The sequence below is a fragment of the Cyprinus carpio genome, chromosome B1 (genome assembly GCF_018340385.1).
Source record: "Cyprinus carpio isolate SPL01 chromosome B1, ASM1834038v1, whole genome shotgun sequence".
NCBI lineage: Eukaryota > Metazoa > Chordata > Actinopteri > Cypriniformes > Cyprinidae > Cyprinus > Cyprinus carpio.
In genome coordinates this window covers 11504094-11523608 of record NC_056597.1, presented here as the reverse complement: position 1 = coordinate 11523608, position 19515 = coordinate 11504094, and the positions used below count along the sequence as shown (strand labels likewise).

General features: G+C 37.4%; 1 protein-coding gene across 3 annotated transcripts in view; it reads left to right on the top strand.

Annotated features, from left to right (window-relative positions):
* Positions 1 to 19515, top strand: part of maml3 (mastermind-like transcriptional coactivator 3) — a 113205-nt gene that overhangs the window by 82380 nt on the left and 11310 nt on the right. The gene's annotated exons all lie outside the window — the stretch shown is intronic.

The following is a 19515-nucleotide window of genomic DNA, read 5'->3' as shown; positions in this document are numbered from 1 at the left end:
GGCCTTTTTTTAACGTAACAAATTGGTTATATCTTAGTGTGTTTGTTGTTTACTAGGGATGGACGATATTTATCAGACAGATAAATTAATGGCCGATATGGGTGAAAATTACGTAATTTTTATAGCTCCGATAAATAATTGAAATCCGATAACCAGATCCGATGAAGTACGTTTGCTGGTAAATCAGTCAATCAGATTGATCGGAGATTCATCCACTTTCCAAGTGCAAGTGACTGCAGCTTTGAATATTTCTTCGCCCATCTGGAGGTTTTTCTCGATTGCAGCGGAAACCAGAGAACACAACAAATCTTATATCTCTCTTGAAAGGTCATCATCGCAGAAAAACTGTATTAAAAGAATATGAAGCATGGCAGTAGCTACTAGCGCTAAGCCTGAAACACGGAGCGTCGATGTGGAGAAGCAACAAATCCCTGTTTCCAGAACTTGCCTCACTTGCATGGAAATAAATGTCAGTCCCTTGCACCAGCATAGACAGTGAACTTTTATTTTCTGCTGTGCTGCTGCGTTTTTTATGGATGAAAAAAATATTATTTTTTTGTTGTGAGTTGTTGGTGATTCTTTTTTTTATGATGAATATTCTACTAATGATGTCATATAACAAACAGAAAAGACAATAGACATTAAACAGAGACATTTGAAAATATATGTACTTTGGAGGAGGGTAAGACATGTTGAGTAGTGCAAATTGGAAATCATTTTAAGTTTATTATTATTATTTATTTTATGTTAAAATATATAATTTCAGAGAAATCTTAACAATGCCCTAAGCAATTTTGAGGATGCCCCGTATTTTTGTTGAGGTTGCACTTTTGTTTTTAATTTTTTTTCTGGAGGTTGACATGTCAATGTATTTTATTTGTTATGTATTTGAAAAACGTGTGACTTAAAGTCTATATACCGTCCTCATCCTCATACACTAAAAAGGTTGAATAGATGCATTTCTTGTCATGCTTGAAGTACTTGAAAATAAATTTGTTGTTAATGAGTTGTTAATTGCAGATAAACCATAGTTCTGTCATAGTTCTGTCAAACCCTTTATGTTACTAAGTATTGTGGTGGCTTACACAAAAAAATAAAAACATTTGAAGAGTCAGGAGGACTGATGTTTGCTATTATAGTTAGGCCAGAGCTACTAAAATAACAGTTTCATCAGTCCATCTTAGATTTTCTGTTCTCCTGGGTGCACAAATGGCAGATTATATAAAAATTGTAATATAAATATATGAACTTATTGGTTATCGGTATCTGTATTGGAATTGGCCATGAGAAGGACTTTATCAGTTATTGGTATCGGTTAAAATTTTTCATATCGTGCATCCCTATTGTTTACTTGCTTTTTTTAAATCAGTCTTCCCAGTAACACCATTATATTGTTCATTCAGAATGGTTTGTGAATGTGGAACACGCACAAACACAGGGTGGGATTTATCGCATGAACCAATCACAGATGAACATAACCAGTCATATCCAATAATATCACAGTGGAGGCATTGCCTCCTCTCATGTGTCTTGCCCCCCATTCATTCTACTACTACCCTCTACCAAACTTACAGCACACTTTAGGATGTCTGTTAAAACTCTTTTCATCCAGTATTTTGAGGAGGCACCGCCTCCCTTGAAACAAGTTAGCATCCCTCGATGAAAAACCAATAGGATTTTTTCCACTGGCTTTTGGATTATTGCAGAAAAGGTTTGTGATCAACAAAAGTTTTGATTCTTACATGATTTGTTCATAATGATAAACTTTACTTAAATGATCACAAGTCTAGACTAAATGCAAAATCTCCAGAAGCTGATGTTAGCCTATAAATAAACTACACCATGCTGCATGACTTACAGTATACACTGTGCACATACTATTTTTTTAAAATGGTAAATAAATCAGTAGACAATATACCACACTAAACATTAGTCGGTTGCTTTGTGTGTGTTAATTCAGTACGTGGAATCCATTTATTAAAATGTGCATTTTTAATTCACTTTTGCTAAAATATCTCAACTTTTATGAGTCCAGGAACTAAGAAAGAAAGTTAAAAATAGTCAAGCATCATGTTTTATCGGCAGCACAGTCTGTGAATCATTGACTAACTGGGCAGCTGCCTTTGGTTTTGGATACAGCAGGTCTAGGTCACTCTTGTTGACAGACAGATCTAGTGTATTTCCGGGTGTGACATTGATATGTATCTGTGATTTTATAACTCTGAACATCTTCGGCTGCGCTCACATAGTGAGTGTCGACAGATAAAATCTGTCAACACCAAGACTCAATGATGCTTAGAGATTGTTTGTTCAGTATTAACTGTCTAATAACATGTGCATATGTCTTTGTGTTTTGACAGGCAGTTGTTGTATTTATTTGTAAAGCATGTTACTGTTCTCTTTACAGTTATAATGTTACAAAAAAATTTGTTTTAAATAAATCCTGTTCTTTTGAACTTTGTTTACCAAAGAATACTGAAACAATGTATCAGTTTCCACTAAAATACTAAGCCGCACATCATTGATAATAATGAGACATGTTTCTTGAGCATCAAAATAGTATACTACAATGATTTCTGAAATATCATGTGACACTGAAGACTGGAGTAATGGCTACTGAAAATTCAGCTTTGCCATCACAGCAATAAATAAATTTTTTAAATGTACTGATATAGAAAACGGTTATTTTAATTCGTAATAGTATTTTTGTTGATATTTTTTACTTTTCATAATTTAGCCTTGGTTAGAATAAGAGACATCTTTTATAAAAGTTTTTTAAAAATGTACATTCCTTAAACTTTTGAATGGTAGTGTATATCTCTTTTAACGGTTTTATATTTTGTACCATTTATTTATATTTATTATAAATGTTGTATATCATTATATATTATATACGTCATTGGGATATTTATTATTTATATTGTTTATATAACTATATGTATTACTGATTTATATTGAACTTTTTTGCTTTTGTTTTTATATATGGAAGGATTTATGAAATTGGATTTATAGAATTATTGCAAAGAACAGTATAAATCAAGAAATGATTGAATATATTTCTAACATTTAGAGGATTAAATGCAGGCTCAGTATTTTAATTTCCACATAATTTTTATCAACTCTGTCTTGTTGGAAAGAACTCTTTCATTACAACTGCAGGTATCAGATAATCTACAGTTTCTGTATCCTTTTTCATTTCGTTTTTTTCTCTCTCTCTATTTATGTGAATTTTCCTTTCTTTGCTGCTCTCATTCTTCGTTTCTGTTTGCAACCTGAGGAGCATTGCACACTGTGTTTGCCACCCACTCTTCACTGCCTGTGGACTCGCAGTGAGAGAGAGAGAGAGCTGCGTGTGTTATTTGGGAGGAGTGGCTGCTTTAGCTCTCTCTTATTAGAGGACACTGGGAATGCTGCAGCGGCCACACTCAGCAGCCCTTTCGCTCACTGTTTGGACATGAAACGAATACTTTCTTCTCCTACACAAGTCTTTGCGGGCTCTTCAGGAGTCCATCCTGTAGCTACCTTTCTATTTCACCTCTAGAAACCTTTGTTATGGTCCTGGCCCTTGATGCAGTTCTATGTTGATGTGATTGATGGCAGGTTTAGTGAAGCCAGCTAGTTCCCCTGACCCACATTTGTTTTTTTCCTGGCGGCCCTTCAGTTTCGTTATCATGGGTTACTCGATACTTAATAGTGCTGGCATCACACGATTGTTAGTGCATTTTATCACATTTATGGACAGTTTGATTGAAGCCAGCTTTCCTATCAGGCACTGCAGCAGTCACCTATCAGAGAGGACCCATTGTCCCCCAGGCGGTGATAAGGATTCTTCAGGCTGACGATGTGGAGTTTGGGGCTTTATCTGTTGGCCGCACTATGTTTGTCTAAACGAATGAGACGTAATGGAAGTGTTGGACTGACACGGTGAGAATGTACTCAGCTTGAGCTCTCTGCTCCAGCAGGTGTGGGCGTTTAGATCTTATTGTCTTATGTAGGTACATTACAGAGTATCTGTCTGTTTTGTGGTGGCAACAGTTATGCTTGGCCTGAAAGCTGTAAATGATACAAGGGTTATTGGGTTCTTGTCTTTAATTTTTTTTAAAATAAATATATTTATTTTCTTGTCAAATATATTTAATCTAATCCGGGGGTTTTCAACCTTTACAGATCTAAGAATTGTTATGAATTCTTAAAGGAGCACTAAAAGAGTATTTTGGGTAGCAAGATTTGTTGACTGCATCTGTGGCATGTTAGCGATTACCACAGAAAATCATTTTTACTTGTCGCTCAGATTGCAAAAAGAATGGAAGGTTTGTCACAGTAATGGACTTGCAGTGAAAGCCAAGGCATGCAGTGGTCTTGTTTTTCTTTTCTAGGTATATGAACATCCTTGCGTGGGGTTTGATCACAGCTGGTGTTCAGTGTACAAGTGTGGAAGCAGTTTCCGCCCAAACTATTTAGGTGCAGCAAGCAATTATTTTGGAACACCATACGTAAGATTTCTCTGTTTCCTGACAGATAAATGGCAAAAAAAAAAAGAGTCAGAAATACTCTCTGCCTGTCAGTCATCATGCACATTGGATTTGCTGAAGTCAGGCTGGCTGACCTCTTGGGAGGGGTTGTGGTGTTTGATTTAGGGGATGGTTATCGTCTGATTTGCTATATTTATCTTGAAATTGACTTTCAGCACCTGATAATAAACCAGAAGTAAAATCTCAAAATATTGTGTAGAAGCAGATTATAGAAGCAAGTTTTGGAAGTAGAAATCTTGTGTAGAAGCAGATTATAGAAGCAAGTTTTGAAGTTGGTATGATTCTTTAGGGTCTTCATGAAATGTCTGCAACATACTTTGGTTAAAATTCCTCAGTGGTTGTGTAAAAAAAACACAAAAAAACACCTTTTTACCTGTTCACTTACTTAAGAGATGTGCATGATCATCTCATTCGATTATTTGCACAGCCTTAATTTATGCTAAAATTCAGTGGTTAATGGTTTAATTCATGGTGCTTCTGTCTTTCCCAGTTTTCAGATGCTTTTTATACTTCACTTATTGTGATCATCTGATTCATTTTGAAGCTGGATGGTTTGGTTCATTTCGTAGAAGTCTTTTTCTTTTTTTTTTTCTTTCATTGACAAAATGAAAAGGAAAAATATTTCAGAACCAAGGCTGCAAAAATGCGTGTTCACTCTTGTATCTTTATGTCTGTATATGTGGCTTTTTCTGCCTGGCTGTGCCGTCATATAATATCATTATTTCCCAAGCTGCCTTGCTTTCACCTGCACACACACACACACACACACACACACACAAACACGCTCTCACCTCCTAGCCAGTGGAGCTCAACGAAGCCAGAGATAATTCACTTTGCACACTAACTTTCAATTTGGTCCCTGCTCCCTCCATCTCCCTCCTGCGAAACGCGCTGCTCTGCCTATCACAGACCCCGCTGCTTCAAGGCAGAATTGAATCATTCACTTACTGTGTGTGTATGCACTGCTCAACATTGTGGCATGTTATGGCAAAGCTTTAGCACTTTGGCCTAGTTACCAAAGATGAGAGCGATCCTCAAGAGCACACAATCCCCCCCTCCTTTCCACCATTTTCTTCCTCTCCCCCCTCGTTCACTTTTCTTTCTCTCAACATGAATTGGCTTTTCTCTGATAGATAAATGACTCTATTATGCCCAATTGAATCAATTCATTAGTGGTAATGGATCGTTTCTGCCCATTTCCATTGAAACGGAGGGAGTGAGAGAAGAGGATACTGCAGGTACAGTCTGGATGTGGGAGATCTGCTACTGTTTCCTCTTCCTCTGTCGTGTCTGTGTGTGTGTGTGTGTGTGTGTGTGTGTGTGTGTGTCAGTGTGTGTGTTTCAGTATGTGTGTGTCTCAGTGTGTGTGTGTGTGGATGAAGAATAGAACATATCAATACTGAGGAAAATAAGGACTCTTTTTCTCACTGTCACAGTTTCCTCTTCTTTTTCTTTTATTTTTCTTTTCTCTTTTCTTTCTTCTCACAAATTTCTGTCAGGGCTTTTCAAGCATTCTTTACCAAGGACCCCCAAATACAATGATCTCCTTTAGAGGGACCACTTTATTCTAAAGCGAAGACTATATATTTTTTATCTAATACAGACCTATTTATTGTGTGTGTGGAAAATGGTGAGAATGACTTTAAAACTGACATTGTCATCAGAACTGGCTTTTATTTGTACTAAAGCCAAACGTATGACTTATTCAAATACTTTCTGGAAAATGTTTACTTTTTAAGTTAACAGTATATCTTTTAAAAGTAATAACATTATGATGATGATGATAATGATGATGATTGTTATTATACCTGATCCAACACTTACATTTACTTTGATTGGTACTTATTAGTACTACTAATAAAAACATTTTCTAGACAGTATTTTAATTTGTTTTGGCTTTATTATTATTATTATTATTATTGAGTGAAAAAAATACTATATTTGATATATAATCATTATTAATGTATGAAAAAAATATTTTTGAATATTCTGGATCATTTAGCTGTTGCTACATAAAGCATATTTTTGGTTGACTGGCATATTTTAGGTCAATGTATCATCCCCAGTGACGACCCTGATGTATATCACATGCTAATCTTTGTCTCTTATTAATATCTTTGTCTCTAATTAATATCTTTATTTATCCTTTAATTATCAGCCAGCAATTAACCTTTCATATTTTTTATTAGTATTTAGAAATGCAGTGCATGGCATTATCACATTTCAGGTGTGTAGTAACACGGTTGGCATTCTGTAACTCATCCATGCATTAAACTTCTTATCCCATTGTAAAAAATATACCATGACAAATACTAAAATTGTCAGTGTAATAAATTAGCCTAATTATTTTGCACTTCACTGTGTTTTGTGTCACCAGATAAGAGAGGAAAACACTGTGATATTTTCAACCCCCATCCTCTTGTCTAGCCATCTATCAGAAACCACTGCCGCCCACTACACTGATGGTGTCATTTCAGCAGCGCTCACAAACACGGACAGACACACAAAGAGCGTAACCCTGTGTCTGTTTCCCCTCTCATCCTCTCTGTCTCTTTACCTCCATCGTCAACATCCGTAACCAGCATATCAGTCTCTTTAGCCCATAATGAAATAACCCCGTTTTGCCCCACTCCCCCTTCCAGACGCCTGCCGCCCCTCCAGACCAGCCCCTGGCTGCGCTGCCCCCTCTCGACACCTCTTCCCAGGGTTGATGGAGCTCTTTGTTTGCCTGTGTGTGTGTTGGGCTGGAGCAGACCGATAAGGAAGTCAAAGGGGAGCGAGATAGCTCTCCAAAGGGGAGTGATAACACAGGGAGGTGAAGAAAGTAAAGGAAGAGAGAGTGAAAGGAAGAGATGGGACAGTGGTGTTATGAGATGAGTGAGTCGCACGCTGGGGGAATGTCAAGATGCTGGACATGGTCCGTATGGGTTTGTTATGCCACATTGAGAGGGAGAGAGGTAGGAAAAGGTGAAGACAGACAGAATACCAATTCCGGGTCCGGAATCCGCCCCCCTTTTACATTTCAGCAGCGTTCACTGATCCTTGGATAGCTTTGAGTAATGTGATAAATTCACAAGTGAAATTGTAAGTGGTGCAGTGTGCATAGAGACAGTTTTGTGGAAGTTACTTGGAATTTATGATTAGCTTATGCCTAGACTAGTTACAGTTATAGAGTTCAGTTAAAGCCAGGCTACACTTTAAAAAGATATTAAAAGCTAATAACAAAATGTAGATGAATAGATCCTAATAGCTTGTCACCGATAACTACTCTTTGTTTTACTCTGGTAACAAACATTTGTTTGTATGATTAAATGATTCTAAAAAATATATGGTTATATTTGTTTTAATGTGCCTTTGTTACAGTGTAATTATACACAACAACATGTACTCACTAATGGGCTAGGAATAGGGTTTGATTTAGGGTTAGTTTAATCATTCAAAATTGACTACAGTAAATACATGTAATGTCTAATAAGGACACTGTAAACAAAGTGTTAGATTAGATTCCAAAAACACTTAGGATCTCTGTTATGTTGACAAAACAAAATACCATCAATGAGACTAGAAAATATAAAAATCACAGTGTGAAACTGAAGTATTTAACTGAATATTTTTTCAAATGTTTTCTAATAAATATTTGTATGAATAATGGGTCTAAAGGGAATCTGTGAATTCTTTTATTAAACTGATGTATTTAAACCATCTGAGCAAGCCAGTTCACTAAAAATCATCAGACATCCTTTGTATGAGTTAAAAATAGGAATATTTATGTGACTTATGTTGGATTATTACCTCAGTTCACTCGCACAGCATGTTTTCAAACATATGTCCAAAGTAAAAGTGTGTGTGTATTTGACTGGACATGCCGGAGGACTTTCGAAAAAGACAATAAAATGAAGGATATAGTGGAAGTTTTTGCAGACCAGATGCTTTGCTGGAACCAAATACATTGCAAAAATTATACTATTTTTTTTTTTAAGGTTAGTGGTTGCAAACTATTTATTTTAGCTACATATAATTAAAAAAAATTAAAGTTTTTAACTAAATTTGCTTATTTAAACAGCTAAAATAAATTGATTGCAACCACTTACCTTAAAAAAAAATTGTAAATTCAATGAATAATTTCTTTTAGTGGAATGTAAAAAAAAAATGAAGAATAGTTTGAAGGCAGTAACAAAAAACATCTTTCAGACAGCTGTGTCCAGTATTAAAGCAGTGTTTAGAGGAGCACAGCCACATGAGATCTAGAAAGAATTAGAGAGCGATGAACAGTGTAACAGATTGTAAATTGGCGTTTGAGGGGTGTGTGTGAGAGAGAGAGCAAATGTCTAATCCAGTGGCAGTCTCTAGTTTGGGGTCACTGCGGAGTGACTAGGCTTGAAATTGTCCCTCCACGCTGCTAAGCCCTGCCTATGAACTGGGATGTACGTGTGCATGTGTGTGTCCCTGTAAGCTGGCTGGTGGGCTAAATCAGGAGAGTCAGAGGATGGGTACTGCATTCATGGAAGAGAGGCTACACTTCCTAGAGAGAGACATGGGTCCAGATCAATAGAGTGAAACAATACAGCTTCTTCTCACAGGGTGAGATCTGGTTCTCAATTGGACATTAGGATTTTATTTTATTTTATTATTTATTTATTTGCTATTTTAAAGTAGTTTTTAGGTTTAGTTTTAGTATTGTTTTTTATGGACACTACAATGACGTTTCCCCTCAGTGTGTAGTAAAATCTGCGCTATATGTGCTGACGTATCCAAAGTCAGATTTATTGTAAGAACACTGAATCCCCATTTTAGCCTGTCCTCAAGGCGTTCTGTTATTTATTTTTGCTGCTCATATGTCATCTGCCATGTTCTGTCAACCCTGATCTTTCTTTCCTCACCATTTTAACAAGAGACCATTTTAAACCCCCATTTTTCTCAATCACTCACTTGGGATTTGCAGCTTGCCATGAAGAACGGCATCTTTGTACCCGCTGCGGCGGTTAGGATTCTAAAATAGGAGGCACAGAGGGCATGCAAGAATTCTAAACCGGATCTCATTTGGGAACGTCATGGCCTGCGGACCCCGGGAGGAGTCAAAAGACAAAAACCTGGCATTCCCGCGAGGACGACCCTGCTGCGAAGAGGGCCATTTATCACTGGTGTGACCAGCTTCGGTTTCACTGTCAAGGGGAGCGAATTTGCTGCCGCTCTTAGCAAACCTACCTGCCGCTGGCGGCGTCTGTAGTGCGTGATTGAGGCCCTGATTGCCTTCCGCCACGGTTTCATTTGTTTCAGCCATAAACACCTTCACCTCCACAGCCTCATTAGTGTCCCTAGCCCTTACTGGTCATTTTATAGTCCGCACTCAGTTGAGACACTGGTCGTGATGTGATCATTTATTTGTTTTTGTCTGCTTTAACCTTGACGAGGAGAAGTGCGGGATGGTGTGTGTTTGCGCGGGTCTTTGTGAGGCGAGACCATGGGTTGTCGGGGCTGTTAAAGGCAATCTTGGTAGCTCTGGTCATAAATCAGTGTGGATGAAAGGGAAGGAGACTCTATTGCTTCATCGACACCATCAGAGTTAAGGTTGGATATGGAGACGTCAGGCTGCTTCACACCTGACAGTGGGTGGCAAATGGAAACACACTGGCCAAGACAAGATGGTTTGTCCTAAACCAGTTGAAAACGATGCATTTTTGCTATATGATATTCCAATAAGTAACATTTTAATGGACTATTTCCCTCTTCATTTCAGCTTTGCAAAATTAAAGCATTCATATATGAAAAAGCAGTTAAGACTAGTTTTACACCTTGATCAGAGACCATCCTAAACATCTGTTTACAAGGCTCTAGGGCTGGACCAGAATACATGATTATTCAATTTGATTTTCAATTTTGAGATTCAAATAATCTTTTTTTGTTTCTTTCTTTTTTTCTCAAACATCTGGCATCCCCCGCAAAACGGTTCTCATTCGAACTTGTTAGGTTAGGTCTGTGGAGGAAACATTTGGTCTTATTGATATTAAACCCGTCATCGCCTTCTGTTTATTTTATTTTTCACGTCAGGAGTTGTTTTGTTTTTTTTTTTTTTTTTAGATTTGAGTATCAGATAAAAAAGGAGTCCCAAAAACAGAAATATCTGATCATTGTCCATATCGCTGTTTATATTACACTTGCGTTACCAAGGCAACGACTGACGCATTTGTATTGCATTCCAAAGAGCTTCGTTATATGTGCCACAGTGGAAAATGAAACTGTATCCGTGCTGACTGGCCCGGATCGGCACGGAATGGAATGGTTAAACAAAGAGAACCGTTCGTCCCGATAGTGGAAAAGCGTCTTATGAATCACCCATGAGTGAACGTCATGAACGTCAAGGCCACAGATGTGCACTTTAAATTGAGTGAGGACAAGACAAGTTCTGTAAGTAGTACACTTATAGTATATTGTTGGTGTAAAAAAAATTTAAAAAATGAGCTGCTTTTAACCGCCATGTTAAAAAGTTATTTTACACATGATAAAAATGTGCACTTAATTCGCTTGGGAAAAAACTTGCGAATACAGCAGTCATAAAAAAACGTACAGCAGTCCGGCCTAATAATAATTTGTCTATATTAAAAGTATTGCTCTTTACAAGACATGTGTGTTTTGTATCACTAGTGCAGTGTCTGTTCTCAGAGCATATAAGCCCTGCCTGTCTGAGGCGCGCCACTTCTAGCTCGCGCTGCTCGGTAGTTTATTAAAAGTTTATTCATTCTGAACGTGTCGCGTGTCCACATTGCACCAAAATTCGACACTGCACTCCCTTGAGTCCGCAGCAACTCACCCGCCATGCGTGAAGTCAATTGGTTGAATGGTCCTTGACATAATAAAAATGCAAACAGACAGACACACAGAGATTCCTGCCTTTATTAGAGAGAAGAACATGTTCAGCCCCTCCCTCCGAAGCTTCGAATATTCGGTGTTGATTACTACCAAAGCTTCGAAGCTCAAAAAATGGTATTTTGACCAGCCCTACAAGGCTCACTCCACAAAAAAACATCTCCAAATTATATGTGCATCACAGGAGACCTTTAAGGTAATCTAGGCATACTTTACTTTTACAGAAGTGATACCTTGAAGTGTAAAGGATTCAAGATTATTGTTAATCCAATAGTTTGAAACCGCAACAATAATCTTGGCTTCCTCCACCAATACCTAATCTCCATATTTGATTGAAAATATGTAGATTCGGTACTTGCCCTCTTCACCAAAGCCACTTCAGACCTGTTACCTCCTCACATGCACCACCTAAGTTGATCAGGTAAAGAAGAAAATCAAATCAAGCTGCTCGTTGTGCTTCATGTACCACAGCTCAAACTCTGCAGTTTATTGTTTGTCCATCTGAATAAACACACAGGTTAAGGAGCTGCATTCCAGCAGTGAGAAGGAGGTGTGAGGCTTGAGGAGGATCAGTCCTCCCTCAAAGCTCGGCCCTCGCTCTGGCTCTGCCTCAGGAATGCCAGGCATTCTCTCAGCCCCTCTGATGTCTGGTGTGTGTCGAGAAGAGAATATCAGTGAGGGAAGGGGGTTTTAAGTCTATGACTGGAGCAAGACAAATGAAAACAATTTCCTTATTCAGGTCGGGTGAGAGACTATGGTGATGTTTGCAGCAGAAATAGAAGAGAATTCACAGAGGTGGTCTGGGGTTCATATACCTTGGGGACAGTTTATAGTATTTCACTTTGTCCATATTATGAAAGAGATACTTCACGCAGAATTGGAAATTGTCATTATTTAATCACCTTCATATCATTCCAGAACTGTATGACTTTCTTTCTTTGGAACATACAGGTTTGGAATGATATGAGGGTGAGTAAATATGCCAATTTTCATTTTTAGGTGAACTATCGCTTTAAGCTCTACACTGTTACTTGTTTGTAAAATCTCTTTAACAAAAACGAGTTCCTGATGACATCATCATCTAAGTGCCATTATTTTGGTGAGAAAACAACAGCTCAAACATCAGCAAGTATTAGCACCGGAGATTATGATTTCTGTGATGTTTTTTGTTATTAGTCTGTTTAATTACTCTGTCCACCCTTTTTAATGAAATTACAGAAATTATGATAACATCAACATTTCAAATGATAGTTAAAACGCTAAAAAATTAAACTAAGTTTACGCCCTTGTGTAAACTAACTCTGAGTACCTCACTGAGCAGTTGATTTCTAAGAATTGTGTGCTGTAAATCATGTTAAATAATAGTTTAAGTGCCTGATCTTGTATTTTAATGTAGATTTTAATATAGAATATGAGTCTGGTATATCCCTTTATAGAAATATGTCCTTAAATTACGAAACAAGCATGTCAGTATTTCAAATGTTACTTGGTTTAAAGTGTGGTGCATAACAGGAATGAACCAAACCCTAAAAATTATGGCCAATATGGCCTGGATTCATTTCATCTCATATCTTGTTTCTCTGTTTGATTGTATTTTCTGTTTTCCCCCCTTAGTCCTGTTTATCTTTTTCTAGCCTGTTCACTCTCTTTCTCATGGCCTCACGATATTCCATCCCTTGTTCATTGTCTTTTCTTACTCTCTTTTTTTTTTTAGTGTGTGGTGGTAAAAGGTCTGTCTTGTTCCAGCCATAAAGTCTTCCATCCTCCTCCCCCTCCTTCCTCTCTCGTCCCTCCTTCACTCTTTGCCTTCCTCCCTAATGGTTGCTCTTTCCAGCTCTTGCTCCTATCAGCAGCGCGATAATGTTACGTCAGACACTAATCTGGCAGTAGAGACTCTGTTCCTCTCTCTCTTTCTTCTCTCTCTTGCTCTATTCGTCATCAGCCTCTACCTTCCTCATGCCCTCGGCATGTTTTCTGTGCCTTATCTCTGTTGTTTTCAGCTTGTTGCGTGGTTTTCTTTTCCACAATTTTTCTTCCACTTCATTCAGTTCTGTTGTTCTTTGAGTGTTTATTGGGAATTTTTCTGACATTGTGGTCTGCTCTCTGATCATTCAGATCATTGTGGATTGTTCTGGTGAATTTGGTATAATAACATATTTGGAGTGACCCACCCTTCAAGAGATTTTCATACTGTATATTGCATAAAATCACTGAAACTCACTCAGATTTCTTCTCTCCGGAGAATACACTTAGACTATGTTATGAAAGTCATGTGGAAATACACACACCTTAGAAGGTGTCTTTAATTCAGTGTGCTAAAAACCGATTTGGAAAGTGTTTGATATTTATGTTTGTTGATATGTTTGCTCTCTTGTTGCTATTTGAGACTTTTGACCTTGGCGTGGGAATCACCTCTGTAGCTGAGGATGCACTACGCTAGTAATAGGACACTTTTTAAAGTGTTTTTTTTTTTTTTCTTCATTTAGGACACAGTATACAGGTACCACAGAAGTTAGTGATCAAAATGACAGATTTTTTTTTTTTTTTTTTTTATTGTCTTTTTAAAGGTAAGTTATTGGTCAAAATGACAGATTCTTGTAAAAATCAACTAATATTATTAAAAATTTAAAAATAACTATTTTTATTTTTTAACTGTTTTTATTTAAATTTTTATTTTAATAGATTTAAAAATGTAATTTATTTCTATAATGGCAAAGCTGAATTTTCAGCACTAATTTGATTTAAAAAAAAAATTTTTTATAATCTTAAAGTTTTTACTTTTGATCAATTTGATGTTTTTTTAATGCTGAATAAAAGTCATTTCTTTAAAAAAAAAATGACATTATGAAACAGTCTCTTAAATTTATTTTTTAATAAATGTTATCTTTAGCAAATCTCAAAATCAACACTCATCTAAACTCACTTTTAAAGTATTATTTCTAGTGCAATTTTTTTGTCAATACAGTATAGAATTCTTATAATTATTATCAACCATTTATCAGTTATCGACCATAACGTAAAATAAATAATTAACAGCTAATCTGTGATGACCAGAATTTGAATATTATTATATCTGTGTTGTAATTTTTAATTACAGATCTCTTGATTTGAATGGGACAAAATAGGAGTTGTCCTGATCTCTGTTGTTGTGAAAAGTGTGTTATAGTTGTCCTAATGAAACATGGGGGAGGAGGGGAGCTTAAATCTGACAAGTCAGCAAACCTTCTTTTTTCCTGCTGACCTGTGCTCCTATCTGTCTCTCTCTCTCTCTCTCTCTCATGTGTGCTCCACGCCACTTCTGTCTTTCTTTCTGATGGCTGCTATTAAGCTCGATGGATTTGCTCATCAGTCTCAGGGTGTGATTAGTCTGAATGGCCCATCTTCATCTCATCTCTCTGTGCTTCTCTGCTCTTGAGCGTTTGATTATGTCTGCCCTCCCTTTCCTCATGTCACCCTTGGATTGGAATAGCACAAACAGTTCCTGCTGAACTTGCAGAAAAAGCTCTTACCTTATCTTGTCTCTCCCTCTTCCGTCTCCAGCAAGTAAAAGGTCAGGCTGCTTACTGTACACTAGCTGCAAGTAAACCAAAATTACGTGGTGAGGTGCATCATAACTAGGCCTGTGGACATTTGTCACATTTTCTGCTCTGATTTTACAGGAACATCTGCGGAATTAATTTAAACATGGAGAAAAAGACTGATTATAACTTAAGTCTGTACTAATTACCTAAAGAAACAATGAGTGTGACAAATGAACACATGCAGATGCCAATGGTTTTGTAATATAAATTTAGTCAACATTAAATCAACATTGACACATTATTTACATCTTAATCAACATTTAGGTTTGTCTTTGTATATTAAGGAGTATGTATTGTTCGTAACCAACTTGGTTTTGAGGAGACCTCAGAAATATATGTGTGGCAATCTTCTTTTCTTCTTTCGTTTGACTTCTTGTAAAAAGTTTGATTTGTATGATTTTAAAAATGGTTGTCAATTTTTTGTCAATTATTTTCCTTCCCTTAGCAAGCTGTAAAGGAGATGAAGTGGAAGTATGCTGTATTTTCTCAACATAGGCCTTTGAAATCATTAATACCATGTTTGTGTGATTCTTAAGGTCATTACTTAGTGTATATCAATTTTATTTCTTAATTCTCTGTCTCGCTCTTTTCTTTCTCTATGCTCTTTAAATCTCTGGTCAAACTGCAGGAAAGAGAATTATTCTCTTCTGGAATGTCGCATTGAACTATATTTAGAGTCTTGTTTCCGTTCCTCCTTTTCCGTTTCTTTCCTTTTCTTTTTTTGAAGATGAGACAAAAATAGCCATGGTCATGTCTTCAGACTCACCTGGGAATTCATGCACAGCTCTGGGTGTGTATGCGTGTGTGTGTGTGTATGTGTGTAACAGCCTTTCCTAAATGACTTTTAGCAATTATATTTAGCCTGGTACAGCAAATTGTTCTCTGATTCGAAGTACGTAACTCATTTCTTTGGATGTAGTTGTGCATCCCATCAGACATCCACTATCACACAGGAGATTGTCTGCTTGTTTAACTTGACAAGTTTAGACTTGAACATGCATTGACCTTAGTTTGAACCAATCACAATTCTGCTCCTTTAACAGCTTTTTAGCTTTTCAAGAGTGAAAAGGCTTGCGGCCATCTTATTCTCATGTTACATGTCTTCTCATTACTGATTGTATTAAGCTAGACAACTTAAACTGGCCTCATGTAACACTTTATGTAGTTAAAAGTTGCTTAGATGTTTCGGAGGAGAGGTAATGTAATGGTTCGGGACAATGAACTTGTCAAGTAGCTGTCCAAAAACGGACTAGTTCAAATATTTGTAATAATATTGTTTAGTGGGATGAGCAGAAACTTCTCAAAGCGAGTTGGAATGTTCTGACAATGTGCTTCAGCACTGTTAGCATACTTTCTGAATTCATCCAAAAAAAGTTTGAGGTCAAAACTAAGTTTCAAAATGTTTGGGGTCAGATCTTTTCTAATACTTTAAATTGATCAAAAGTGACAGTAAGACTGACTTAACAAGGCTTCCTTAAAACTGACTCGTCGACTAATCATTTAGACAACCCACAACTGGTTTATTTTGGAAGCATTTCAGCACATCCCAGGAAGGGATGGTTGCGAACATTGTGAACGCTCTGTAAACTCCCACCCAGCTTAGTGTGCTTCATTGGGAGAGAGTGACGATTCAAACTGAAGCAGTTTCAATTCTTCAAACGGGTGCAGTGTTGCTGCAAATTGGCCAGTACACAGGCTACAGCTTCAGGTGTTTATTGAAATAGAGGAAAGGAGTTGGTCTTTTTCATGACATTAGATACTGAAAAAGCCTGAGTCAGTTTTACTACTGACGCTAAAAGCTTAATTTCACTGCAGGTGTTTTTTCATGTGTGTATGATTGCTTACATGCCTTTGGTATCTGTGTGTGTGAGAGGGTTTTCCACTGATGTATGCAGAATCCAAATGGAACACTTGCCAAGTGCCAAATGTGAGTAAAAATGGCTTAGGTGAGTAAATAAAACTTGCTAATGAGCTACTAGACAGCTCTTAACTTTATTAGAAGCTGTGTTACATGGTCAACCTCTAAGTTATATTATAAAAACATTGATCTAACACTTGCTGATGCACAGATTTTAAATCATAGGCACAAATATGTGGAAAACTTTTCGCATTTAGCCATGAAATTCAAATATGAGGAACACATTGGTATTGTGTTAGAGAAATGGATACTGGCTCATCTCGTTGCTGTGAGTGACCTTGACCTGTACTTTGTCACAAATATTTAAGGAAAAATAAAAATAGAAGAAATATTTTTGAACAGTGTGGCCGAAAGTTCATTTTAAGACCCTGACTGTATGTTTACTATATTGACTAAAAGGGGGAACTATGAAGTTAAAGGTATATTTCACCCAAAAATGAAAATTCTGTCATTAATTACTCACGCTGTCATTTCAAACCCGTTAACTTCGTTAATTTTCTGAACACAAATTAAGATATTTTTGATGAAATCCAAGAGCTTTTCTGACCCTCTGTAGACAGCAAGGGTCCTACCACATTCAGGGCCCAGAAAGGTAGCAACGATATCGTTAAAATAGTCCATGTGACATCACATCAGTGGTTTAACCTTAATTTTATAAGCTACAAGAATACTGTTTTTGTGCAAAGATAACATACAGTTTCTTCTCTTCCGTGTCAGTCTTTGACCTGTGTACACAATAGTACCATGATGCAGTTGTTATTTTTGTTTTCTTTACATGATAGTTGTGTTGCTGTCTATGCAGTGTCTAAAAGCTCTTGGATTTCATCAAACATATTTTAATTTGTGTTCTGAAGATGAACGAAGGTCTTACAAGTTTGGAACGACATGAGGGTGAGATTAATAACAGAATGTTCATTTTTGGGTGAACTATCCCTTTAAAATAACATTTTCTTTTCTACTAAACTCACACTACTTTTATTTGAATCACTCTCTCTCTCTCTCTCTCTCTCTCTCTCTCTCTCTCTCTCTCTCTCTCTCTCTCTCTCTCTCTCTCTCTCTCTCTCACATTGTTTCTCTCTCAGACCTAAATCCCAGTGATATTTAAGGGTCTTAACCTGTGTCTTTCATCCCTCCGTTGTGGAGCGTGTGTGAGATCTAGCGTTAGCCCCCGTTGCTACGCGCTCTGCTAGCTAATGTAGACAGGCACGCTCTGAGCGTGTGCAAAAGCTCATGACCCTCTCCACAAAGACAGACTGTAAATGAGCCTCTCTTTCTCTCCTCTATCTAGATCTTTGTCTCTCTGCTAGTGTCAGCATTCCCTCCTTCCCTCACTCTCTTTTCTCACTCTGTCACACAGTCTCTCTTTCATTCACTCCCTCGCTCTGTCTCTTTATCGAAGTAATTACCACTCCCCTCCGACATCTCTGCCACCGTCATATTCTTGTTTCTTTCTTTCTGTCTCGCTCTCTTGCACGGTGTTTCTCCCTTTTTAGCAGTTAGAGAGGAAATCAATATAGACATGACCCTCTCAGGAGCTACAATATCTCCTTTGGGCGTGGTGGTTGTCGGGACAGCAAACGCACCGTTAAGACCCTCAATGGTCTACTTGCACTGAGCTTCGTGACGCACCCAAGTATGGCTCGCAAGGTCCGGTTACATATATTTTCAATGTGCTATAGCTGCTTGTTGACTAAACGCCATTTAAAATGAGTCTCTGCAAGAAGACTTAAAATCCAGACATTTTCAGGGACAAGAGAAGAAATATTCTGATGAATAATATTAGAACATTAAATGTTTTTTTTTATTGAAAATCATTTAACTATGTAATTTGCATGTTTATGCCAAAATTCTAAATATTTATAGTAGTAGCTCTGCCAGTGCGTTACCATTTATGCTTTACTGATTAATTATATATATAAGTGACAAGTGACCTGACATACAGCCAAGTATGGTAACCCATACTCAGAATTCGTGCTCTGCATTTAACCCATCCAAAGTGTGCACACATAGCAGTGAACACACACACAGCGTGAACACACACCCAGAGCAGTGGGCAGCCATTTTTGCTGCGGCACCCGGGGAGCAGTTGGGGGTTCGGTGCCTTGCTCAAGGGCACCTCAGTCGTGGTATTGCCGGCCCGAAGTCAAACTCTCTAACCATTAGGCCACGACTTCCCCTATATATATATATGTGTGTGTGTGTGTGTGTGTGTGTGTGTGTGTGTGTGTGTGTGTGTGTGTGTTTAACAACAAGAGGAAAACATGCAGCACACATAAGCAAATCTTGTTTATCAGTCAAATCCATTTATAAATGGTAACTCAGCAGGTATGAAATATGATCTGTAAATGGAAAAACACTGTTTATGAGCGCTCAGATGACCGTTAGACTTCTGCAGGTTAGTAGGGAAATTTATTTACATACATTTATGACCAACTAATTCCTAAAGTATACTTTGTTTTTTACGCATAAGCTAGGGTATGTGCACAGTCCGTGTGACGTGAATTTCATTATCAGCGTGCACATTTTTGTGTACTATATGTACATGGCACAGTTTTTCTATCAATGCTAATTGCAGTAGTTTGTCCACAAGGAGGCAACAAAGCTGGACTGTTGTGTCACA